A 27,384-nucleotide genomic window follows, 5' to 3' on the forward strand; every position below is an offset into this window, starting at 1 on the left:
CAGGGCCCTCCTGACCCTGGGGCCCTGTGTGATGGCGGCACATTCATTCTCCACACCCATGAAGCCAGTCGTGCTGGGATGCTACCATGCAGTAAACCTGAAATGTTACATAAGAAATCAATAATGAGGTTTATTTATGGAGGTGGTGAGAACTAGTAGGAATGAAGGAGGAAGGAGAATTTCCACTCTATGCCTATATATATATATATATATATATATATATATTTTTTTTTTTTTTTTTTTTTTTGGTACGCGGGCTTCTCACTGTCGTGGCCTCTCCCGTTGCGGAGCACAGGCTCCGGACGCGCAGGCTCAGCAGCCATAGCTCACGGGCCCAGCTGCTCCGCGGCACGTGGGATCTTCCCGGACCGGGACGTGTCCCCTGCATCGGCGGGCGGACTCTCAACCACTGCGCCACCAGGGAAGACCCTATTTATACTTTTTAATGTGTGAGCCATGTGGATGAGTTACCAAGTCAAAAAATGAAATAATTTAGAGAAGTCCTCAGGGCTGTAGAGAACTGCACACAGACTCTAAGCAGTACATGGGTTCCCATTCACATTTCTCAGTGATTCCACACTGCTGCGTGGAGGTCCTGGGGATGGGAAGACGCTCAGAGAACAGAGGCATCTGACTGAAGCCACAACTGTCCTCTTTCTCACCATTCATGCGCTTGCCACTGGACTTAGATTTCTAAGAAGCCAAATAAAGCAAAACATGTTACCTCACTCTGTGATCTGTGAGGTTCTTCTCTTCAGCCTCCTGAACTTCACTAGGCCTCAGGCACAGGAGCCAGTGCCTACTTTTACAGCCGCCTTGTAGGGTAATAAGTGCTATTCTTGTAAGCAGAGGGACTCCAGATCTCTTTAAATGCATGGGCTGGATGAATGTATCAGTGATAATGGTAGTAATCAGTAATAACAACATGTTCCAAGCTTTAAAAGACACCTTATGTAAAATAGACAGCTAGTGGGAAGCAGCCGCATAGCACAGGGAGATCAGCTCGGTGCTTTGTGACCACCTAGAGGGCTGGGATAGGGAGGGTGGGAGGGAGACGCAAGAGGGAGGAGATATGGGGATATACGTATATGTATAGCTGATTCACTTTGTTATACAGCAGAAAGTAACAACCATTGTAAAGCAATTATACTCCAATGAAGATGTTAGAAAAAAAAAAGACACCATGTGTCTCCAGAATGGTACAGCCCAGAGAAATGGAAGCAGAATGTGAAATACTCCCGAACTACAGATAATCATAATAGTTTGCACGTATTGGGTATCTACAATGTACTGAAGGAATTATTCATTTAACCCTCATGATTCCCCTCAAGGCAGGTCCTACTATTTTTCTCATTCTATAGATAAGGAAACTGAAGTCCGAAGAGGAAAAGTAACTTGCCCAATATTACCCTGTGAATAAAGGATGGAGCCAGACTGGAACAAGGACATTCTGGCCCCAAAGCCTACACTCTTAATCATTAACCACATGGGAGGAAAGCCCCAATTTTAATGTAAATGATCTATATAATATTGAAATAAAATGTAATAATTCTTCTCAGCTGTTTTACCAACAGAATCTTCCTCTGTCCAGAATACAATAGAGCTAATTTGGAAGTAAGGGCTACCTACTTTCATTTGTATAGATGTGGCTATGTTTTTTTTTTTTTTTTTTTTTTTTTGTGGTACGCGGGCCTCTCACTGTTGTGGCCTCTCCCGTTGCGGAGCACAGGCTCCGGATGCACAGGCTCAGCGGCCATGGCTAACGGGCCCAGCTGCTCCGCGGTATGTGGGATCTTCCCGGACCAGGGCACGAACCCGTGTCCCCTGCATCAGCAGGCGGATTCTCAACCACTGCGCCACCAGGGAAGCCCTAGATGTGGCTATGAATTCTTTTGTTCCATCAAGTCAAATGAAAACTAGGTTTACCACTGTTTAAGACCCACAGTAGTGCTTGGTATGGACTGTACCCACTTTTTCTCAGAAACATTTCTTAAATTTTGACAACTTGACAGCTCTTTGGAGCAACTCTCTCAAGACTTTCCACAAGCTCTCCAAGTGATGTAAGAGCTTGAGGTAGTTAAGAGGAGTGATGAGGAATTACTTCCAAGAGTACCAATAAATCAATAATCCAGAGTCACAGAAGGTCAAGATCAGAGGCAGATGTTGGCATTCCTTAACTGAGAAAAGACTCCAGGACTCAATTCAAATTGGCTGTAGAAGGAGTATGAAAGTCAGACCAAACCCCAACATTCCCTTGGGAACTTTTCCCCTTCTGAATTGCCTAGGACACCCGGAACCAAGTATCTCTGTGAGAGAAGTGTATCGATATATACATGTGTACCTTCTATCTTGTTTTGCATTTATCTTCCACAAAATCATAGTGATTACTTTGATGGAAAAGCCAATTTCAGACATATCTTTCTTTCCCAGCACCTAAAACACTACAAAGCAAAGTAGATCCTTGATATACGTTTGCTGAAATGATGAGTGAATGAATAAATGACTCATCAGTCATTTGAGGTACTACCATATTCCTTAATAGCCAGGTTATACAAGTAATATCTCATCATGACAATCCAACCCCTCCCTGCAGCCAACCAATGATCTCAAAATCATATGAAATATTCAAATGATTTTTATTCTGTTGACACTTTGTGATAATTGCTAGAAATTCTTTTCCCAGTAGGCAGAAGCTGGAGATGAAACAAAACCAATACTAAATTTCTTCATCAAGAATTGGAAAGTGAAAACAAAATGTCTTGAATATAGTAAAAAGAGGGACATTTTGCAGAGCAGCTTAATATATTGCCCTGGAATGCCTAAAAGTATTTGTGTGATATTGTCAAGTAACTACTCAATAAATGCTTTAAAGCTTGTTTGGCTTGTTCAAATTTAAAATACTAAGAGAGGGACTTCCCTGGTGGTCCAGGGGTTAAGACTCCATACTCCCAATGCAGGGGGCCCGGGTTCGATCCCTGGTCAGGGAACTAGTTCCCTTGTGCCACAACGAAGATCCCACATGCCGCAACCAAAGACCCAGCACAGCCAAATAAATAAATAAATATTTAAAATACTAAGAGAGAGAAAAGAGGTTTGGTTGATTTTTACAAATTCAATATCCAAAGTAGTATGGAAGGAAATAAAACAGCTGGGATTTGTGTAGCTGCTAATTTAGCTGAAGAATAATCATCCAGCTAAGCAAATATAATTCCTCTGCCACATCTGGAGAAACCAGATGCAGAAGGGAAGGTGTGGTTTGGTTGCCAAAAGGACATTTTCCTTACTGGAAAAAAAATTCTTAATTTTATGCAAATTACTGTTTGGTCTTATCCTTATTTATTTATGTATTTCTTTTTCTGCTTCAAAGTGATGAAACATAAGAAGTGGGAAGGTGGTCTCAGGACTTTTATGAGATTAATAAAGCCAGGATTTCTTGGGAAAGAGACTGGCTGAATCTTGGCCAGGTGATGAGATACTATAAGGAGGTCAGTGTCCTAAAGTTTTCCAGTAAAAGCTGCAGGATGAGAAAGACTGCCAGTAGCTTGTGAGGAGAGGCCAAGGGATTAGTCTACACTCTAAGAGTAATTGAAAATCGGGAAGTTTTGCTTAAAGGGAAAAAAGGAAAAGTCAAGTTACAAATAAACAATGATTGATAATAATCAGTCTAGTGGGACAAAGAATTTAACCCGAACATAGATTTTTTTACAGTAGTTCTTTGGATGTTGTTCTAAGTTCTCTGCAGAGTATCACTTTCTATATTGCCTTTACTATTTTAAGAGTTATATTTAGATTTTCTTATTTGCATTTCTGTTTTTCTCAAAATGAGTGATTCTTGAAACTTATCTGGATCGGAATCACCAGGGAAGCTTTTTAAAAATGGAGATTCATGGGCTTCCCTGGTGGCGCAGTGGTTGAGAGTCCGCCTGCCGATGCAGGGGACACGGGTTCGTGCCCCGGTCCGGGAAGATCCCACATGCCGTGGAGCGGCTGGGCCCGTGAGCCATGGCCGCTGAGCCTGAGCGTCCAGAGCCTGTGCTCTGCAATGAGAGAGGCCACAACAGTGAGAGGCCCGCATACCGCAAAAAAAAAAAGGAGATTCCTGAACCCAAGGTCTCAAAGTGTCTCATTAGGTGGATATAGGGTTGGGGCTCAGGTCTCTGTGTTTTAACAAGGAAATAGGTCCTAGGTAATTTGATGCAAGGAATTCACATCTCACTTTTGAGAAACTACTCTTATGATTTATGAAGCAGGTAATGTGCTGGGTCTATGCATCTGGAGCAAGGAATTACCACCAGATGGAAATTTATCAAAATTACAAGCATAATGGAAAGGAGGACTCTGAGAGGTCAGAGGGTAGTGATTTTATCATTTAAACGTGATGTCATCAAATAACTCCTCAATAAATGTTTCAAAACTTAGTTTATTCAAATTTAAAATATTAAGAGTTTAGAGATTTGGATGAATTTTACAAATTCAATACCAAAAGTAATGTGGAAGAAAAATAAGCAGTGGATTTGTATAATGGCTAATTTATTAGAGTTTTGAAGTCCAGGACACAAAGAAACAGAACCCAGAGAAAAGGCTGGAGAGCTACAGAAACTCATTTTACCTACTTTTCAATTCTGCCAGCCTCTCCCTAGAAGTCATGACGTGATAATAAACTTCAAACTAATTTTTAATGCCCACAATTTAGAAATCACTATTTGGTTGCGAATCTCCATTTCGCCTTATTTCACCTACCTCTCCAGGTGAGGCATGTCCAAATCTGCCTTACAAGTTCAAAGCATGTTCTTCTGATTTCACTGCAACCTCTCCCTCAACTGAAAAGACAGGGGAAGAAAACTGAATTGAATGAAAAGGAACCTAGCACTAGACAGCATTCTGCCCCCTCCCAAATATGCACATGCCTCCTTCTCTCCCTCCTTCTATGAGTATGAGAGTTCCATGTAACAGTACAGTCCCAATACCAGGAATCTTTGTAACTTTCCTTTGTGGAATACCTGGGCTACTGTAGGTCAATAGAAAAGTAGGAAGAATGACTTCTTACCTAGATTCTGCTGAGGAAGATCTATTTTTCACTGACCCATCAGGATACCCATTCACCCAGAGAAGTAATACGAGCTGAGACATACTAAGACACATCCCTTCTTAGAGAAGCTCAGCCCACACTGGCTCTGTAGAATCAAAGATTTCTCAGAGGGCCCATTTCCTAAAGCTTTTGTCATTTCAGAAGCTTTTCTGGCCCCTCTCTGCAAGGTCTCCACCTTAGTTATGCAGCTGTTAGCACCATGACAGCCATCAAAGAGGACATGCTTTGGGCAACGCAACCTCTTGCAGTGGGGAAGTGTTTGACTCAGAAAGTCACAGTTTTCCATACGGATCTCTCATCTTCCCGTTTGTCAGTGACAGCACATGGTACAAGGCAACAAACCCTTGCAGGAAGCCGCTGCCCTATAGCATGGTATGAGAAAGCATGGAGCGTTGGGCTTCAGACACTAATTGCCTGACCAACAGCAAATCACTTAGCCTCTTTAAGCATCATTTTCCTCCTCTGTTAAAGGGGTATTCCTACCTTCTGGGTTTGTGAGAATTTGAGATAATGTATTCAAAATGCCTGGGATATAATAGTTGACCAATAAATGGCAGTTATTATTTTATGCACGAGCCTTAGGATAATGTATGTGTGAACATTTAGTTATTAATTAGAAGGTAAATGAAAGCTGGCTAGAGGGAATTGCATTTGACCTTTAGCAAATTATTTCATTTAGATGCACTGATGCAAAACTATCACATCTTATGAAGAAAGACAAAAATAAATCTGGCTGACAAATGATATTTTAATAAATACTCAACCTCCCACCAACATCACCTCACAGTCTATGGCCACCCCACTGTAATTTGTATGCCATTTGGGGAGGCTTTGAGCCTTTTCCTCTCTTGTCAAAGTCTGGCTGATTGGGGGCCGGATTCAGCTTGTAAAATCTTTTTTGAGCGCCTGCATCTAGTGACTGCTCCAAAACAAGGTACTCTCGATGCTTCTTCCCTTCAAATAAGCTTGCCACCAAATCATCTTGAGTGCACTGGGATTGGTAGAGTCTCTCTAAATTACTCCCACACTGAGATCAGTTCAGCTGGTATGGAGTGATGCAGGAGCCTGGTGTACCCATCCTTACGTGCCCCATTTTATCGACAGGCAAAGAGAACCTGCCGCAGTCCGTATAAAGTATTGATACCTTATAACATGGGGGCAGTGTTATGAGATTTACTTTGCTTGCAGAACTATAGTCTATTACAGGGAGAACAGCATAGCTGTTCCAGCAGATGAGAGAAAGGGAGAAGGAAAAAATGACCAGGGCTTGCTACAGACTGGAAAAAGAAGAGACACAGATGCATCGTGACCTTATCTTGGAAATCTAGAGACTAGATTGATGAGTGAGAAAAGAAGGAGTGTCCCAGGGAAGGATGAGGATCCATGAAGGCATTTCTGGGGAGGGCAATGCACAAAAGAAGAGGTTGAGAGGGATTAAGAGGCTGGGGCTGCCATTCTTTGAAGAACAGTCAGGGACAAAGAACTGACTGGCAGCCTTGGGGAAGAATGCAACTAAGGCTACCAAGCTTAAAAAAATTAGAACTAGAAAAGAAAAGAAAGGGGAGCTGTAAGGGGAATCAATTGCTGATACTATTCTGTTAGAAAAGATTTCAGATCCCATGACTGCAAGAAAAGAGATTTGTGTTTTTCACGCTGAATCACATGTAAATGGTGTTATCGGGGCCTCATCTGGAGTGTCTCTGCCTCTCGACGTACCTACCTGGGATGAGGATGTGTTAGAAAGTCCAACCCAGTGAATTCTGCCAAAGGGCTCTTGATTAACCTTAGAAAGCTCCGACTGTACAAGAAGCCAATATAATAAGCTCGTATGTTGTGACTGATTACACCCATTACCTTTCCTGCATATTTCTGCCTTCTAATGCCCACAGAAGAGCGGGAAGGAGAGTTAGGCAAACATTTCTGGGACTGGTTTTATTAAGCTAATATACCAGGCATTGCCCATTTTGCATCCTGAGAAGCCATCAATCGCTTTAAACTTAGCATTTTCATTAGAAATCATCGATTTTAAATAATTATACAGTAAGTCTTTGAAGTGTTTTTTATCCCAGGACCTCAAAATACATTACTATTGCTGCTGAATCTCAGCATTTGGTAGATAGTATTACATTAATTTTCTAGATGCTTAAACTAAAGCATCTAATGGTGAAATGCAAAATCAGCTATAAAGGTAGGAAAGCAGTTCACTGGGCCAAGTGCTTACCATTCACCTATATAACTGTGCTTATTGAGACACGTTGCTACCCAGAGGCACGATTATGATCTAGAGGCAAGTGAAGACTTTGACTGTCCATTCGGAGAGGACATCAGTCATGTTGGTGGCTTCCTGACATGTTTTAGATATGCTTCTTATGTTTGGGGAGCAGCTCACTTTCCTAGCTCCCTTGCAGCACAGGGAAGACATGTGACCTGGGCTCTGCCAATCAGATGCACTGGTCGAGTGGCAAGTCTAGTTCCTGGTGCAGACGTTCAGCAGAACAGATTATAGTGTCAAGTGCATGGTGGTGGCAGCACTGGCTTCCCCATCAGACCAGTCTGAAGGCACAGTTGTAGGCAAGTTTCTGGAACTTTAGCCTCTAGCCTGGTTCTTTTGTCCTATCAATGATTGTTTGAATTCCCCTGTACACTTTTAACAAACCCCTTCCCTGCACAATAAGCTAGACTCAGTTTCTGTCACTTGCAGCTAAAAACCCTGACAAGAATTCCTTTACATCCTATGGAAAATAGAGGTTTGCAGACTTCCTTTGTACTTTTAGATAGGTTGATAACTAATTATTAATTCTTTTTTGAAATTGAATGTCAATTTACTCAATTGATATTTGATATTTATAAATACCTAATATTTATTGAGCACTGACTAAGTACAAAACTCTTTGCTAAGTATTACAGGAAATATTTGTTGAATGCCTACTATGTGCTATATATCACACTAAGGGTTAGGGATATGAGAAAAATAAGCAAAAGCAGATATGGCCACTACTCCTCAAGAGTTGATAGTCTACAGGCAAAGGCAGACAATAATTGAGGAATCACACTCAAAACTGTAAAATTGCTACAGTGATAAGTAATGTGAAGGGCTGAGAAAGCATCCCTGAGGGAAATATATGTTAGCATGAGATATGCCTTTGAAAAGAGCATGCTAGGGTTAGTCAGAAAACAAATGAAAGGGAAGTGAAAACAAATGAAGACAGACCAGTTAGGAGGTAGTATTACTTACTCAGGAGGGAGATAACAGTAGCTTAGACTAGGGTGGTAGGGGTAGAGTTAGAGAAATAAGGACAGACTCAAGAGATATTAAGGTGGTAAGATCAAGAGGACTTAGCAATGGACTGGATATGGGAAATGAGGTAAGGTCATAGGTGACTCCAGGTTTCCGACTTGAGCCACTGGTTAGATGGTGGTATCTGTCCCTGGGAGAACACTGGGAGAAAATCAGGTTTTATAGGGACAACATGAGCTCCAGCTCACATGTGTTAAATGAGTTGCCTTTAAATCATCCATTAGGTCTGGAGCTCAGAAGAGAAGACTGGGCTGAAGGCATGAAAGAGCCCTTGTGTAATTGAAGTCATTGTATGGATGGGATTTCTTAGGGAAGAATATAGCCCAAGACCGAAGGGATGGCCTTGGTCCTCATCTTAAGGAGTGTCAAGTATAGGTCTAAAAATTCAGGAAGCCACCCATCAGTGGTTAACAGAAGGTAATGATAGTCTGCCTAGAAAACATCAACAAGGTGAAATGCCTTAATCCAAGAAACACATCTAGATTCTCTAGCTACAAACTCCTCTATGACAGGGATCACACACTCAAGGGCCTGGTCAGTCTGCTGCTCAGTTAAGGGGCCAAGCAGGGGCTGTGGCGTATAGTAGAGGACATGTCCCATCTAAAGTGGGCCATTGCTTCTAAGCTCAGGCAGGTTATTCCCAGATATGATACCTGTATTCATGAACCTCTGTTGAGTCTCCCACTTTTTAAAATACCTATTGTGTTTTGCACTAACTTGAAGGGACCTTGACGGAAACAGTATTTAACCAGATTTCTAGAGTCAGAACCCAATTCTCTGCTTCTGACTTGGAAACAATCTTCAATTACTGTAAATTATTTTCCCAACTAAAATCCCCTATCTTTCCCTTTCCAAATAGCATTGATAGCCCCAGAAGACTATTCTCCTACCCCAAACACTTTCCCTGGCTATTAATACTGTTCCTAAAACTATTTTCCACTGTCTAACACTCTACCATAGTTGGTCCTCCCTAAAACCCCCTCTGTTATTCAACTCCATCCTGAAGATAAGGGTATCATGGCTATTACAGCCCCATGGTGTGGGATGTAGGGATAACTGAGCAGATGAACAAAGACTAATCATCTCCTGCCACGATAGAACAGCTTGGGATCAGGACCAGGAAGGTAGGCTAGCCCAGATGAAGGGACAGTCTGGAAGACAATGACAGAAGTGAAGACTACAGAGTTCTAGAGTAATCTTGAAGATGACCTAGGACAGAGGGAAAAAAGAGAGAAAAACTAGAAAATAATGGGAGACATTAGCTCTCAATGCTAATTAGTTCTGGCCTCTGATTTTTTATTTATTAATTTTTGCCACTCAGCTCCAGTATATCTACCTGCAGGTCTAGAGGTATTTTCCATTTATATGTGTTCAGATTTTTTTTCTTTTTTTGCCTTCTCAATATTCCTTTGCAGTGATACATTGCATGTGCTAATTATAACTGCCAGCTATTGACTAAATCTGATATGTAGCTGAACTGGATTTATTTCTTAGTTTAGTATTACCACACACACACATAATCGCTCACACAAAATCAAAACCTTCCTTTCCCATTCCTATATCTGTAGCCCCAAACCGTAATTATTAAACAAAGAAACATGAAACGAACAGACCATCAATACATGTGTGTAGTAAAGCAACTATTGGGATTTGGTCTGCTTCATCATATACCAGGTAAGTCAACCACACACCTTGCTTTATGTTGCAGCTCTCAAGTCGAATCTCCTTTGGAAGACACTACACAGCACCTGAAACAGAACCACTGTTGGTATTTGCTAAGGTATCTTGGTGTAGGTAAGAACTTCCTCCCAAATTCCCTTTCCGTCAACATTTGGCAGGACTTCTGTCAACAAAAATTACAACAACCAACACCTAACAGAGTGTCTAGCACATAGTCAATACTCAATACTTCTTTTTTAATCACAAGACAATCAAATGAAAATGAGCCAGTCTAATCTAATAATGAGTGAATATAGTAACACACTTAGTGCCAAACACATAAGTGCTATATAAATATTAGCTATCAGTGTTATTATTATTATCTAGAGTCACTGTTGCTTCTTGTTCACATTATGGGAACCCAGAAGGGCCTCTCCCACTTCCTTCTCTCACTCCATGCTTCTTATTTAAATACTATCAAAACTTTCAAATTTAAACCACCCCTCTTCCTCTTCCTCACCCTCTCACTCTTTCTCTCTCTCCCTCCCTCTCTCTCTCTCTCTCTCTCACACACACACAGTGAGAGAATGTGGTCTCTCATGCATTGCTGATGGAACTGTAAGCAGCACAGCTCCCACGGAGGGAAATTTGGACACATCTATCAAAATTACAAATACAAATACTTTTCAACCCAGAAGGTCACACTGGAGAATTTATCCTACAGATTAACTCATACCCACATGATAAACCATATGTAAAATGTTATTCATTTGCAGACTTGTTTGAAATGGCAAAATGGGAATCAAACCAAGTGTCCATCAATAGGGAGCTTATTAAATAAACCTTGGTACAAACGTAGAATCTGAGTACTACACAGAAATGAAAAATTTTAAATGAGGAAGATTTCCATGTACTTTTATGAGATGATCTCCAGGATATATTGTTAAGTTTAAAAATAATAAGGCAAAGGAGAACAGTGCATAAAACATTCCAGATTTGGCATAAAAGTGAGTGGGGAGTGGATAAGTATATATATTTGTATTTGTTTTACATGAAGAAACTCTGGAGGGGTATGGAGGAAAATAGGAGGAATTATGGTCATGGCAGGGAATGGAGAATTAGGCAGGTAAGGGAGAGAGGAAGCAAGGAATGAAGGGAAAATATTTTACTATAATATTTTTAATTGTCTATTCAAAATAGATATAGATAGATGATAGATAAGTGATAGATACATGGATAGATAGATAGGTAGATAGATAGATAGATAGATAGGTAGATAGATAGACAGACAGGTAGATAGATAGATAGATAGGTATAGATCGATAACACACCTTTCTTTTTAATGAAAAGAAAATCTGGTCTTATGACTATCTAAGGAGTAGATTCACCTGCCAGTGTTCTGTAGTTGGAGTGGATGGATGCCCAGGAAGTTCAGCATCTGGAACAGTCTGTCCCCGCCCCCCCAGGCTGCTTCTCCTACCTACTGTGGGATGATGGGGACTTTGAGATGGGTAACTGTGCCTAGAAAGCTAGACACCTGAATTGGTTAACTTAATACAGTCTGCTGGGCTCTGGCCCTGTTCTCACATCTATATATTCCTTCTGGGACATAAGAGTATAAATTAAGAAGAATCTCTAGGGGCACAGACTCAATATTATAACTCTTCATTTATTTGCTTTCATCAAAAGTTGAAATTCAGACTTTTAATGTGATTTGCAAATAGCTTTGTGTGATATGACATTGGAGGTCAGAGGACTTCTCAATCCATCTGAACATACATAAACACACTGCAACAAAAATGCATTAAAAGTAGAAATAGGGCTTCCCTGTGGCGCATTGGTTGAGAGTCTGCCTGCCGATGCAGGGGACATGGGTTCGTGCCCCGGTCTGGGAAGATCCCACATGCCATGGAGCGGCTGGGCCCGTGAGCCATGGCCGCTGAGCCTGCGCGTCCAGAGCCTGTGCTCCGCAACAAGAGAGGCCACAATGGTGAGAGGCCCGCGTACCACAAAATAAAAAAGTAGAAACAGCTAATCCTTTACATGGGGTGAATAAATAATTCACCTCCAGGCTCTCCCACCATAAATCAGTTGTGCCGTTATCAGATGCCAACGCTGGAATAGGAAAGCAAAGCAGCTGTATTAAACTTTGACAATAAAAAAAAAAGAAAGAAAGAATGGATAAAGTGGAGATGAACCATTTGTTTTCTTTCCAGGTAGTTGTCTAAACAGACTATGTAATGAACAAGCTGGGAAGAAACCAGTGACTTAATGCTCTTCTGATGAAAACTTTTCCTGATTTTTTACCTCAGGTAAAGGATGGATCTGATTCACACTTTAAGGGCTCCAGTAGTGGCACGTGCCAACAATCGGATGTGACTCAGACGCCTACACAGGCTCATCCCTGCTCCAGTGAGAGACCCACTGGCAACTTGGCTCCCTCAAGCTCGGCTGGAGGAGGAAGGAAAGGCTCAAGGACAGAATAATTCAGGACTCATTCTACACCAAAAAGGCCTAAGGAAGAGAGGTGCTCCCATACCTCCTGTAGTCAGGAAAAGTCAGGAAGGCTATGGAAGAGCTTTAAGGATGAAGAGGACCCAGGCAGGAAATGAGGCTCAAGTCAAGCCAGCCACTTCCATGCAGATGACCCCTTACAGCAAGACTTCCTAAAATTCAGTTAACAAATGTTTACACGGGGCTTGCTTTGTGCCAGGCACAGTTTTAAGTGCTTCAGACACCAACTCTGTAAATCCTCACCACATCCCCTTGAGGTAGATTCTGTTGTTAGCTCCATTTTACTGGGGAGGAGATTAAGGTGCAACATAATTAAGAAACATGCCCAGTTTTATTCAGCTGTGGATAAGGAAGCCCAAGGAAAACAAGTGACTAGAGATATGAGCCTTAAGGTTAACAGAGCCACCCTGATAATTATCATTAGCAATTCCACTCCAAGGTATATACCCAAAATAGTTGAAAACAATTGTTCAGACAAAACCTGGACACAAATGTGAAGAGCAGCACTATTCACAATAGCTAAAAGGTAGAAACAATCCAAATGTCTATCAGCTGGATAACAAAATATGACATTTCCATATAATGTAATATCATTCAGCCATACAAAAGAATGAGATACTACATGTCACAGCATAGATGAATCTGAAAACCATTAGGCTAAGGGCACATAGTGTGTAATCCCATTTACATGAAACATCCAGAAGAGGCAAATCTATAGAGACAGAAAGTAGATTTGTGGTTCGCAGGGCCTGGGGAGAAGGAGGAAATGGGAAGTGATGGCTTAATGGGTTTGGGGGTGTCCTTTTGGAGTGATGAAAATACTGGACCTAGGTAGTGGTGATGGTTGCATAACATTGTGGATGTACTAAATGATACTGAATTACATACTTTAAGATGGTTAAAATGTTGACTCTTAGGTGACTTTTACCTAAAAAAAAACAACCTCAGTGGTTTTATAAAATAATTATTTCTTCTCAGTCACATACCTGTGGGTCATCTGGGGGTAAGGTGATCTAGTGTGAGCTAGGCGGGGCTTGGTTCTGGGCTACAGGTTGGATCCAGGTCACCTCACATGTCTCTCCTCCTCTCACCAGTAGGCTGGACAGGGCATATTCTCCTCACAGTGACAGCAGAAGCACCAGAGGGCACCCCAACACTCAGACACATTTAAATGTCTTGCATCCCCTTGGCCAAAACAAGTCACACGGCTGGACTCAAAAACAAAGGGCAGGGAAACGCACTCCACTACTGGGGAAAGGAACTATTGATACAAAGATGAGTGACAACATGGATGAACCTGGAAGACATGCTACTAAGTGAAGTAAGCCAGACCTGGAAGACAAATAGTATATGATCTCACTTAGATGTGGAATCTACAAAAGTCAAACTCATAGAATCAGAGAATAGAATGATGGTTGCCAGGGGCTGAGGGTTAAAGGAAATGGGGAGATGCTGGTCAAAGCGTACAAGCCTTTGGTTATCAGATGAATGAGTTCTGGGAGTCTAATGTACAGCCTGGTGATTACAGTTAATAATGCCATCTTGTATACGTGAAATTCACTAAAAGAGTAACTCTTAAGTGTTCTTACCAAAAATAAAAGGTAACTATGTGAGATGATGAATGTGTTAATTAACTTGATTGTGGAAATCATTTCATAATAAATGCGTATATTAAATCATCACATTGCACACCTTTAAAAGTCACATCGTACATCCTAAATATATACAATTTTGATTTGTTAATTATACCTCAATAAAGCTGGAAATAAAAAAATAAGAATGATTTTTTAAAAGCTGAATGGTAAAACACAAAGATAAAGAAAGGAGTACGGAATTGGGAACTTGAATGCAATCTACCTCAGCTTTTTCCCTACACAGTTGACCTCTTCACTCTTTACTCCCAAATGGCAAGAATTCCTCCATATCTTTTCCACCAGCTTTCATGATTTTTTTAGAGCAAAGGGCCTCCTTCTAAGGAATGTGACCCATTTTCACTCAAGGTACTCTTATTAAATTGTACAAAACACAGATCAAAGTGAGTGTTTATAATTCAGCTGGGCTCTTCTAATGTTTAGCAGATGGAATGGATGAGTTCCAAAGCAGTTATAGGAGCCTTGGTATCAGATAGCACATTTTCGTGTGTAGATCTCCCCACCATACCTAGTGGCAGATTTAAAATCCCACCAGTCAAGGGGAAGAGAGAGGACATGGAGGATGGTGTAGAAATTTCATGGGCCAGTCCTAGAATCAGCAAACACTTCTACCTATATTCTATTGGCCACAATTCAGTCATATGGTTGCAAACTTTATAGGTGCAAAGGAGATTGGGAAATGCGATCCAGCTGTATGCCTAAGAGGAAGAGAGAACTGGTAAAGTGAATAGTTAGCTAGTCTCTGCCATATTCTACATTAAGCTGTCTTTCTTTGAATGTCAAACCATCTAAAGTTAACTTCAGAAAAGTGCTAATCTCTTGTTTGTGGGAGTTTAGAGGACCACGTCTCCAAGGCTGGAGGAATAAAGGAAAGTCTGGCACCAGGTTTGAGGACACTGAGCAGCTAGAGAAGTAGGGACCACAATAGCATGAACAAAACTCAGCTCAAAGAAATGTAAACCTGTACCAGAACTTGAAGAAAAAGCACCAATGAGGTGAGGCACCAATGACCTTCAAGATTCCAATGCCTGGAATTCAAACAAGAAAACTAGTGAGTTCTAAGAGGCAAATACCATTCAATGACAAACGCCTTGACTTCATTTCACTCAAGTCTGCCCTGGGGAAGCAAGACTTCCGTATCTGTTACAGATTTCACCATTCCATTCATGGCTTGCTCCCTAGACTTATACCGTCAGCCTAAATAAATTGAAGCTTGAACAAGCAATGTAATCAAAATGATTTGGACACAAAAGTCTTTCTTCTCTTTCTTTCCCACTCCTTTTGCCCGCCTCCCCCCTCATAACAGCTGACCTGAAGGAAGTAAAGGAAAAGCGAGGCTGAGGATGTTGTTAACACCTCCAAGGCCAATGAAAGACAAAATGAATTCAAAAATTATACTTCCAAAGTACTCATCATGCTTCCCCAAGCTGGCAAGTTCCTTCTTTCTAGACAATGACCCAGCCTTCCCCCCTGAAATTTCAAGCCGGTTGCTATTTCCACCTCTCTCACCCGGAGGCTTTATTATCTTAAGGTGAGAAAAGTTTCTTCAGCAGAAGTCTGCCTGGGAGAGAAATCCGAGTTATATAAGCAGTGCTGATGTGTACTGGAGATGGAAGAGCATCCCCAGTTGCCACATAGGAAAGAAAAAATGTAAACTCAGATGCAATTATTAAGGTAGGTTGGATATCTGTTCAGCCAACCCTCTTTTTTTTTTTTTTTTTAAACTCTCAGATACTATTGTAATGAAAGCCACAAGTTCTCAGCAAATCACAGCTTCGAAGGAAAATGTCAATCCCTATCAAACCCCAGTGAATTGTTGCAGCTGATGGAAATCTAAATTCATCAGTTACTTTCCCCATTTCCCCCTCCATCCGCTCCAACCAACTGCCTCCTCCTCCAACTCACCCAAGAGCGCAGGAACAGAGATGCAAATCAATGCCTGGGGGACATCCCATCAGACAATGGGAAGGTCTAAAGAAAGGTTAAAGCAGAAAGGGAACGAAATTTATAGACTTAGCATTAAAATCTTAAAGGACCTTAGGAACAGCAATGAATCTGATGTTAGGAAAGGCAGGAGCTGCCAGAGGCCATGGCAGGAAGGCCTGACACGGGCCATAAATCTAAGCTTAGGAGCAGAAAAAATATAGGCTTCTTTTCAGGCTGAGGCCGCATGATGCAAAGATTCCAACCTGGACTTGAAAAGAGGCAAGGCCACAGAGGCATGGTGGGGAAGAAGCGGACAGGGGACTGCAAATGAGGAACGAAAAGAGCAGCAGATTGTGTGGGTGGGAGCGGGGAGCCAGCTCGGGCCTGCGGAGGCCGGCAACAGAGACACCAGCAACACACATTTGGCTGCTGGGGGAGCTTGAAACTGATCCTCAAAGAAAGAAACAGAAAAGCTGTGGTTGCTCCTTGTTGCATCTATGGTTGCTCCTGGCTGCAGACTAACCTTGTAAGTGACCAGAATCAACACAAAAAGCCAGGCAGCTGGGAGCAAAACAAGATTGTGGAGGGGTCAGAAGATTGGGGGTGGGAGGGATGAAAGATTGGGGGTGGGAGGGATGGAAGATTGGGGGTGGGAAGCTTGGGAAAGGCAGCAGTATCCAATGGTTATGACACAGCTGGGCAGCCAAGAACTCCCACGGTTGTCGTGAATTTTCATTCACTCATTCTATGTATTTTGGGGTTTTGTTTTTGTTTCTTTCAATTATGCCTTCTGGGGCCAAAATATACTACATTAAGACACGAATTAAAATGCATAAAACCATTGCAACTGAAAATAACATACCATGAATTATTACGAAAATGCCAAGCTCAAGTGGCCTTCCCCCTGGGACAGGGCCCATTGGAAACACAAAGTTGGCACCACTTTGATTGTCAGGGCTCACACCAGCTTCACCCATTTCCTAGTGTGAGGCAGTCTTTTCTCTGCCTCAGTTTCCCCCAGAGGAAAAGAAGTAAGGAGATCTCTTTCACAGTTCACAATCAGCAGGAAAGGACTGATTGAATTAATATCTTCACAGTACATTTCAAACCTTTGAAATTAAGTTATTGCTAATGTTAAATAAATATATACCCAACTCACTTATGTAATGTAACTCTTTCAGTGTTTTAAAATATAAAAATCAATATAGCTTTTCCATGTCTTACATCCCTCTCCACTCCATTTACTTTCTATATTCTGCATTTCTTCTCTTTGGCTTTCCCCTACTTATCAAATTTCTGTCCACTTTTCTTTCCTAGTGTCCATCATCTCTCTCCTTTCCGCCATTCGACTCTCCTCAATTTCTCACTTCTCCTATTTGTCTTGGAAACTAGAGTGCACCTCATATGCAATGTCATTTCATAGGTGAGTACATATGGTCATTAATATTCATTAGTTTTCTTAATCTCTAGTAAAAATAGAATAAAACATGCTACCTTTCCATGTGTCAGACTAGTTGATTACCAGAATATATATTTAAAGTATAAAACTCTCCTTCTAGAGAGAACCTAGAGATCAGAAACCTCTGGGTGGTTGATGCTTTCCTTGGACCAACCAAGGTAAAGGGAAATCAGCAAAGTTAAGAGATAATCTTGGGGGAGAAATATAAACCTCAAAGTGATCAGCATAACTATAGCCTTCAGCAGTGAATTCACCTAAGTGATGATCATCTTTTCACATCCGAGACTCACCAGCAGATCAAAGGGATTTCTGCAAAAAGTTAAGAATCTTAGACTCTAGAACCTAACCTGCAGTGTTTCGTGTTGCCTGTAAAAAGTCAGTGTGGATCAGGAAAAAAAACTGGGTGTTATGACTCACACCCCGCATGTACTATGTTAAAACCCAGAAAGAAGCCAAAATGTCTCTGTAGAAGATAAAGACTGTAAAGAGTAAAAAATAAAATAAAGAGATGGAAAAGTAAACACCATCTCAGATGTAAGGATATTCAGATATTTAGGACTTCCCATAAGAAATAACTTCTTTCTTTTCTTAAAGTCAATGGAGCCATAAATAAATGAACTTAATCTGACTTCTAACTAGCTCATTTGGTGAAAAGCAAGTGGACTAGAAGTTTATTTGCAGAACTGGGATCTTTCAGCAGCTCAATAACAGGCTTCCTGTTTGACTTTGGGCAAGTTATTCAACTACTTGATATCTAAAGTTACTCATCTGTAACACGAGTAAAACAATATGATAGCCATGTTATTTTTGGCTCTTGGGCTGCTCCCAACCTTGAATGTGTAACAGAATCTTACAGAGGAATTTCACAAAATTAATGAATATCTACAAATGCTAAAGGGCCTCGGGTCAATGTTGACTTCATGGAGTTATAACTATAGAGTAGCTGTTAATAGCCCTGGTGCCACCACCCTCTCTCCTAATCATTACTATTTCTTTCTGGTGTGTCCCTTCTGTTTAAGAATCCATCTGTCCCTCCCCTCCTAGAAGACTTTCTCTCCATTCCACCATCCATCTGAGCCCTTACCACAGCTTTCCTCTAGAATGCATAAGAGACCTTGCTGACCTTCACTTGCCTCTGCTTCCTCCCTCTGTAACACCTTATAAGCTGGCTTCTGTCCATCACTCTATATGGTTTTCTTTGTATCAAACTCAATAGTTCCCTGATGTACAAATTTTCCTACAAAGATGTGTTCTTCTCACCACTTTTTCTGGTGCTGTGAAGGTTGATGTCTAGACTTCAGAGATGCTTCCATGTAGTAGATCACCTCCAACCTTTCTGATGACTCCTTGGCAAATTCTTATTTCTCTTCCTGCCCAACCATCATCCTTTCTAATAAATGGCTCACCTAATCATGTACTTTTTCTATTAACTGTCTGTATAATCTCCAGCTTCTGTTCTTTATCTCTTTTAGATCTGTAGCATGAATTCTGTTGAGGATACATGTGTCACTTATCCATTGTCACAATAGTAATGCATAACAAACCACCTTAAAACTTAGTGGTCTAGAGGGGAGACCTTCAAGATGACAGAGGAGTAAGACAGGGAGATCACCTTCCTCCCCACAAATACATCAGAAATACATCTACATGTGGAACAACTTCTACAGAACACCTACTGAACACTGCCAGAAGACCTCAGACTTCCCAAAAGATATTTTTTTTCCTTTTTCTCTTTTTGTGAGTGTGTATGTGTATGCTTCTTGGTGTGAATTTGTCTGTATAGCTTTGCTTTTACCATTTGTCCTAGGGTTCTGTCTGTCCGTTTTCTGGGGGTTTTTTTAGTATAGTTTTTAGCACTTGTTATCATTGGTGGATTTGCTTTTTTTGGTTTGGTTGCTCTCTTCTTTCTTTCTTTTTTAAAATTACTTTTTATTTTCAATAATTTTTAATTTTTATTTTAATAACGTTATTTTTAATTTTATTTTTTCTTTCTTTCTTTTTTTCTCCCTTTTCTTTTGAGCCATGATGCTGACAGGGTCTTGGTGCTCCAGCTGGGTGTCAGGCCTGTGCCTCTGAGGTGAGAGAGTCAAGTTCAAGACATTGGTCCACCAGAGACCTCCCAGTTCCACAAAATATCAAACAGAGAAAGCTCTCCCAGAGATGTCCATCTCAACGTTAAGACCCACCTCCACTCAACAACCAGCAAGCTACAGTGCTGGACACCCTATGCCAAACAACTAGCAACACAGGAATGCAACCCCATCCATTAGCAGAGAGGCTGCCTAAAATTATAATAAGGTCACAGACACACCAAAATACACCACCAGATGTGGTTCTGAATACCAGAAAGACAAGATCCAGCCTCATCCACCAGAACACAGGCACTAGTCCCCTCCACCAGTAAACGTAAACAATCCAGTGAACCAACCTTAGCCACTGGAGGCAGACACCAAAAATAACTGAAACTACGAACATGCAGCCTGTGAAAAGGAGACCCCAAACACAGTAAGTTAAGCAAAATGAGAAGACAGAGAAACACACAGCAGATGAAGGAGCAAAGTAAAAACGCATCAGACTAAACAAATGAAGAGGAAATAGTCAGTCTACCTGAATAAGAATTCAGAGCAATGATAGTAAAGATGATCCAAAATCTTGGAAACAGAATGGAGAAAATACAAGAAACGTTTAATAAGGACCTAGAAGAACTAAAAAGCAAACAAACAATGATGAACAACACAATGAATGAAATTTAAAATTCTCTAGAAGGAATCAATAGCAGAATAACTGAGACAGAAGAACAGATAAGTGACCTGGAAGATAAAATGGTGGAAATAACTACTGCAGAGCAGAATAAAGAAAAAAGAATGAAAAGAATTGAGTACAGTCTCAGAGACCTCTGGGACAACATTAAACGCACCAACATTCGAATTATAGGGGTCCTAGAAGAGGAAGAGAAAAAAGAAAAGGACTGAGAAAATATTTGTAGAGATTATAGTGGAAAACTTCCCTGATATGGGAAAGGAAATAGTAAATTTAGTCCAGGAAGTTCAGAGTCTCATACAGGATAAATCCAAGGAGAAGCATGCCAAGACACATATTAATCAAACTATCAAAAATTAAATACAGGGGGCTTCCCTGGTGGTGCAGTCATTAAGAGTCCACCTGCCGACGCAGGAGATGTGGGTTCGTGCCCTGGTCTGGGAAGATCTCACATGCCACGGAGCGGCTAGGCCTGTGAGCCATGGCCGCTGAACCTGTGTGTCCAGAGCCTGTGATCCGCAATGGGGGAGGCCACAACAGTGAGAGGCCCGCATACCGAAAAAAAAAAAAAAAATTAAATACAAAGAAAAAATATTAAAAGCAGCAAGGGAAAAACAAGAAATAACATACAAGGGAATTCCCTTAAGGTTAACAGCTGATCTTTCAGCAGAAACTCTGCATGCCAGAAGAGAGTGGCAAGACATATTTAAAGTGATGAATGGGGAAAACCTAACAACACGATTACTTTTCCCAGCAAGGATCTCATTCAGATTCGACAGAGAAATTAAAATCTTTACAAACAAGCAAAAGCTAAGAGAATTCAGCACCACCAAACCAGCTTTACAACAAATGCTAAAGGAACTTCTCTAGGCAGGAAATACAAGAGAAGGAAAAGACCTACAATAACAAACCCAAAACAATTAAGAAAATGGTAATAGGAACATACATATTGATAATTACCTTAAATGTAAATGGATTAAGTGCCCCCACCAAAAGATATAGACTGGCTGAATGGATACAAAAACAAGACCCATATATACGCCGTCTACAAGAGATGCACTTCAGACCTAGGGACACATACAGACTGAAAGTGAGGGGATGGAAAAAGATAGTCCATACAAACGGAAAACAAAAGAAAGCTGGAGTAGCAATTCTCATATCAGACAAAATAGACTTTAAAATAAAGTCTATTACAAGAGACAAAGAAGGACACTACGTAATGATCAAGGGATCAATCCAAGAAGAAGATATAACAATTGTAAATATTTACGCACCCAACATAGGAGCACCTCGATACATAAGACAAATGCTAACAACCATAAAAGGGGAAATTGACAGTGACACAATCATAGTAGGGGACCTTAACACCCTACTTTCACCAATGGACAGATCATCCAAAATGAAAATAAATAAGGAAACACAAGCTTTAAATGATACATTAAACAAGATGGACTTAATTGATATTTATGGGACATTCCATCCAAAAACAGCAGAATACACTTTCTTCTCAAGTGCTCATGGAACATTCTCCAGGATAGATCATATCTTGGGTCATAAATCAAGCCTTGGTAAATTTAAGAAAATTGAAATCATATCAAGTATCTTTTCCGACCACAGCACTATGAGACTAGATATCAATTACAGGAAAAAATCTGCTAAAAATACAAACACATGGAGGCTAAACAATACGTTACTTAATAACCAAGAGATCACTGAAGAAATCAAAGAGGACATCGAAAAATACCTAGAAACAAATGACAGTGAAAACACGACCACCTAAAACCTATGGGATGCAACAAAAGCAGTTCTAAGAGGGAAAATCATAGCAATATAATCCTACCTCAAGAAACAAGAAACAACTCAAATAAACAACCTAACCTTACACCTAAAGCAATTAGAGAAAGAAAAACCAAAAAACTCCAAAGTTACCAGAAGAAAAGAAATCATAAATATCAGATCAGAAATAAAGGAAACAATAACAAAGATCAATAAAACTAAAAGCTGGTTCTTTGGGAAGATAAATAAAATTGATAAACCATTAGCCAGACTCATCATGAAAAAAAGGGAGAAGACTCAAATCAATAGAATTAGAAATGAAAAAGGAGAAGTAACAACTGACACTGCAGAAATACAAAGGATCATGAGAGATTACTACAAGCAACTATATGCCAATAAAATGGACTACCTGGAAGAAATGGACAAATTCTTAGAAAAGCACAACCTTCCAACACTGAACCAGGAAGAAATAGAAAATATAAACAGACCAATCACAAGCACTGAAATTGAGACTGTGATTTTAAATCTTCCAACAAACAAAAGCCGAGGACCAGATGGCTTCATATGTGAAGTCTATCAAACATTTAGAGAAGAGATAACACCTATCCTTCTCAAACTCTTCCAAAATATAGCAGAGGGAGGAACACTCCCAAACTCATTCTACAAGGTCACCATCACCCTGATACCAAAACCAGACAAAGATGTCACAAAGAAAGAAAACTACAGGCCAATATCACTGATGAACATAGATGCAAAAATCCTCAACAAAATGCTAGCAAACAGAATCCAACAGCACATTAAAAGGATCATGTACCATGATCAAGTCGGGTTTATCCCAAGAATGCAAGGATTCTTCAATATATGCAAATCAATCAACGTGATAAAACATATTAACAGATTGAAGGAGAAAAACCATATGATCATCTCAATAGATGCAGAAAAAGCTTTCAAATTCAACACCCATTTATGATTAAAACCCTCCATAAAGTAGGCATAGAGGGAACTTTCCTCAACATAATATAGGTCATATATGACAAACCCACAGCCAACATAGTTCTCAATGGGGTAAAACTGAAACCATTTCCTCTAAGATTAGGAACAAGACAAAGTTGTCCATTCTCACCATTATTCAACATAGTTTTGGAAGTTTTAGCTATGGCAATCAGAGAAGAAAAGGAAATAAAAGGAATCCAAATGGCGAAAGAAGAAATAAATCTGTCACTGTTTGCAGATGACATGGTATTATACATAGAGAATCCTAAAGATGCTACCAGAAAGCTACTAGAGCGAATCAATGAATCTGGTAAAGTAGCAGGATACAAAATTAATGCACAGAAATCTCTTGCATTTCTATACACTAATGACAAAAAATCTGAAAAAGAAATTAAGGAAACACTCCCATTTACCATTGCAACAAAAAGAATAAAATACCTAGGAATAAACCTACCTAAGGAGACAAAAGACCTGTATTCACAAAACTGTAAGACACTGATGAAAGAAATTAAAGATGATAGCAACAGATGGAGAGCTATATCATGTTCTTGGATTGGAAGAATCAACACTGTGAAAATGACTCTACTACCCAAAGCAATCTACAGATTCAGTGCAATTCCTATCAAACTACCAATGGCATTTTTCACAGAACTAGAAGAAAAAATTTCACAATTTGTATGGAAACACAAAAAGACCCCAAATAGCCAAAGCAATCTTGAGAAAGAAAAAACAGAACTGGAGGAATCAGGCTCCCTGACTTCAGACTATACTATAAAGCTACAGTAATCAAGACAGTATGGTACTGGCACAAAAACAGAAATATAGATCAATGGAACAGGATAGAAAGCCCAGAGATAAACCCTTATCATATAAACCCATATGGGTCACTTACAGCCTCTTTAACAAGTGGTGCTGGGAAAACTGGACAGCTACATGCAAAAGTATGAAATTAGAGCACTCCCTAACACCATACACAAAAATAAACTCAAAATGGATTAAAGACCTAAATGTAAGGCCAAACACTATCAAACTCTTAGAGGGAAACATAGGCAGAACACTCTATGACATAAATCACAGCAAGATCCTTTTTGACCCACCTCCTAGAGAAATGGAAATAAAAACAAAGATAAACAAATGAGACCTAATGAAACTTAAAAGCTTTTACACAGCAAAGGAAACCATAAATAAGATGAAAAAACAACCCTCAGAATGGAAGAAAATATTTGCAAATGAAGCAGCTGACAAAGGATTCATCTCTAAAATTTACAAGCAGCTCATGCTGCTCAATATCAAAAAAACAGGGGGTGGTGGTGTGATGAATTGGGCAATTGGGATTGACATGTATACACTGATATGTATAAAATTGATGACTAATAAGAACCTGCTGTATAAAAAAATAAATAAAATAAAATTCAAACAACGGGGCCTCCCTCGTGGCACAGTGGTTGAGAGTCCGCCTGCCGATGCAGGGGACACGGGTTCGTGCCCCAGTCCGGGAGGATCCCACATGCCGCAGAGTGGCTAGGCCTGTGAGCCATGGCTGCTGAGCCTGCGCGTCTGGAGCCTGTGCTCCGCAAAGGGTGAAGAGGCCACAACAGTGAGAGGCCCACATACCTCAAAAAAAAAAAATTCAAAAAACGTTTTATTTTATATATATATATATATATATATATATATATATATATATATATCAAAAAACAAACAACCCAATCCAAAAATGGGCAGAAGACCTAAATAGACATTTCTCCAAAGAAGATATACAGATTGCCAACAAACACATGAAAGGATGCTCAACATCACTAATCATTAGAGAAATGCAAATCAAAACTACAATGAGGGTGGTAGAGGTGTAGAATTGGTGGGGTGGGATGAACCGTGCTCCTGGTGGAAGCAGAGGAGCCAAGCGGGAACCATCGCCAGTACAGTGGTAGCAGTTGGACTGACCATTGCTGCTGCAGGATTTGCAGCTCATTACGCTTTGCAAGACCTGAAGCATATGGAGCCTCAAGTTAAACAAGTTTTTCAAAGTTTACCCAAATCTGCCTTCAGTGGTGGCTATTACAGAGGTGGGTTTGAACCCAAAATGACAAAACGGGAAGCAGCATTAATACTAGGTGTAAGCCCTACTGCCAATAAGGGAAAAATAGAGACTCTCATTGACGGATTATGCTTTTAAATCACCCAGACAAGGCAGGATCTCCTTATATAGCAGCCAAAATCAATGAAGCTAAAGATTTACTAGAAGGTGAAGCTAAAAAATGAAGTAAATGTATGATGAATTTTAAGTTCTTACTCATTTATGTATATAAGTACCAGCTTTTTATAATAAAATACCTCAAAGCTACACATTTTAAAAATTGGCATAAGCTAAATCAAAGCCTTCATATAAATTTGAGGATTTAAAATCAGATTATAGAATATTTGTAGGTTAATACTCAATAATTATGGATAAATGCATGCCATTTAAAGTGAAAACTTCAATGAAAAAAACTACAATGAGGTATCACCTCACATCAGTCAGAATGGCCATTATCAAAAAATCTACAAACAATAAATTCTGGAGAGAGTGTGGAGTAAAAGGAACCCTCTTGCACTGTTGGTGGGAATGTAAACTGATACAGCCACTATGGAGAACAGTATGGAGGTTCCTTCCAAAACTAAAAATAGAAATACCATACGATGCAGCAATCCCACTACTGGGCATATACCCTAAGAAAACCATAATTCAAAAAGAGTCATGTACCACAATGTTCATTGCAGCTCTATTTACAATAGCCAGGACATGGAAGCAACCTAAGTGTCCATCTATAGATGAATGGATAAGGAAGTTGTGGCACATATATGCAATGGAATATTACTCAGCCATAAAGAGAAATGAAATTGAGTTATTTGTAGTGAGGTGGATGGACCTAGAGTCTGTCATACAGAGTGAAGTAAGTCAGAAAGAGAAAAACCAATACCATATGCTAACACATATATATGGAATCTAAAAAAAAAAAAAAAAAAAAGGTTCTGAAGAACCTAGGGGCAGAACAGGAGTAAAGACGGAGAGGTAGAGAATAGACTTGAGGACACAGGGAGGGGGAAGGGTAAGCTGGGACGAAGTGAGAGAGTGGCATGAACATATATACACTACCAAATGTAAAATAGATAGCTAGTGGGAAGCAGTCGCATAGCACAAGGAGATCAGCTCAGTGCTTTGTGACCACCTAGAGGGGTGGGATAGGGAGGGCAGGAGGGAGGGAGATGCAAGAGGGAGGGGATATGGGGACGTATGTATAAGTATAGCTGATTCACTTTATAAAGCAGAAACTAACACACCATTGTAATGCACTTATACTCCAATAAAGATGTTTAAAAAATCTATAAAAAAAAAAAACTTAGTGATCTAAAATACTCACCAATTTTTATTGCTTGTGATTATATGAGTGCTCTGAGTAGTTCTGTGATGTGGGCCTGACTTGATTGATCTCAGTTAGGTGTGGTCATAGATCTGCCATCTTCCCAATCATTCTACCACAACACCTCAGCATAAATGTCCTGCTGTCAGATAAGGCCAAGCAAAGAAAAAGATAATCATTTTACCTGGTCTTTTGTGCAGCACTATCATAATTCCAAGCCCCTAAGCTCCCTACACTTTAGAAATTTAAAATCATCATTCAGCCTGTCTCAAAATTTCAGCATTATCTCAATTTTTGTTTTCTTCTTATCACATCCTGCCCAGGCTCTTGGAATCGTTTCTTTGCAAACCTCCACATTTCCAGGGATCCATCATCCCTACATTCCCCTCCTGTGAGAGTCACTTTGACACTCTTAGTCTCTTGTAAAAATCTCTGTTCTTGCTCCTGTCCCTCCACAAACATTTGCATATATATGCACAGTTTGGTGTACCACATCTTAAAATTAGAAGGAATAAGGAATCAATAACAGGATGTTTTTAAAAATGAAAAATAAACAAAAAAATAAAAATTAAATTAAATGACACAATAGTTGAAATCCATTTTATCTATTTCTTCCAATTGAGCCAAATCCTGGAAAACTCTGAAAATGACATATTTACCATCTTCAGTCCATTCACTCATGCTGTATATCCATCGCTGACTACTTATAATAAACATACATGATTGTTGGAAAACTCATAAATCCAGACCTTATTGATATGGCTACTGTCAAAATTAATCATCTCTTCTCAAGCAACATAGTTTTCCCTTTGTTAACTTCATTAGAGCCCTTGAGTAAAATAAAATGTGCCCGGATT

At 40.1% G+C, this 27,384-nt stretch overlaps 1 pseudogene; it reads left to right on the forward strand.

The window, feature by feature from the left end:
- Positions 1-8,442: 8,442 nt before the first annotated feature.
- Positions 8,443-25,398, forward strand: LOC131750429 (mitochondrial import inner membrane translocase subunit TIM14 pseudogene; annotated as a pseudogene).
- The last annotated feature ends 1,986 nt before the right edge of the window (positions 25,399-27,384 follow it).

Source organism: Kogia breviceps, chromosome 2 (assembly GCF_026419965.1).
Source record: "Kogia breviceps isolate mKogBre1 chromosome 2, mKogBre1 haplotype 1, whole genome shotgun sequence".
NCBI classification, from domain to species: domain Eukaryota; kingdom Metazoa; phylum Chordata; class Mammalia; order Artiodactyla; family Physeteridae; genus Kogia; species Kogia breviceps.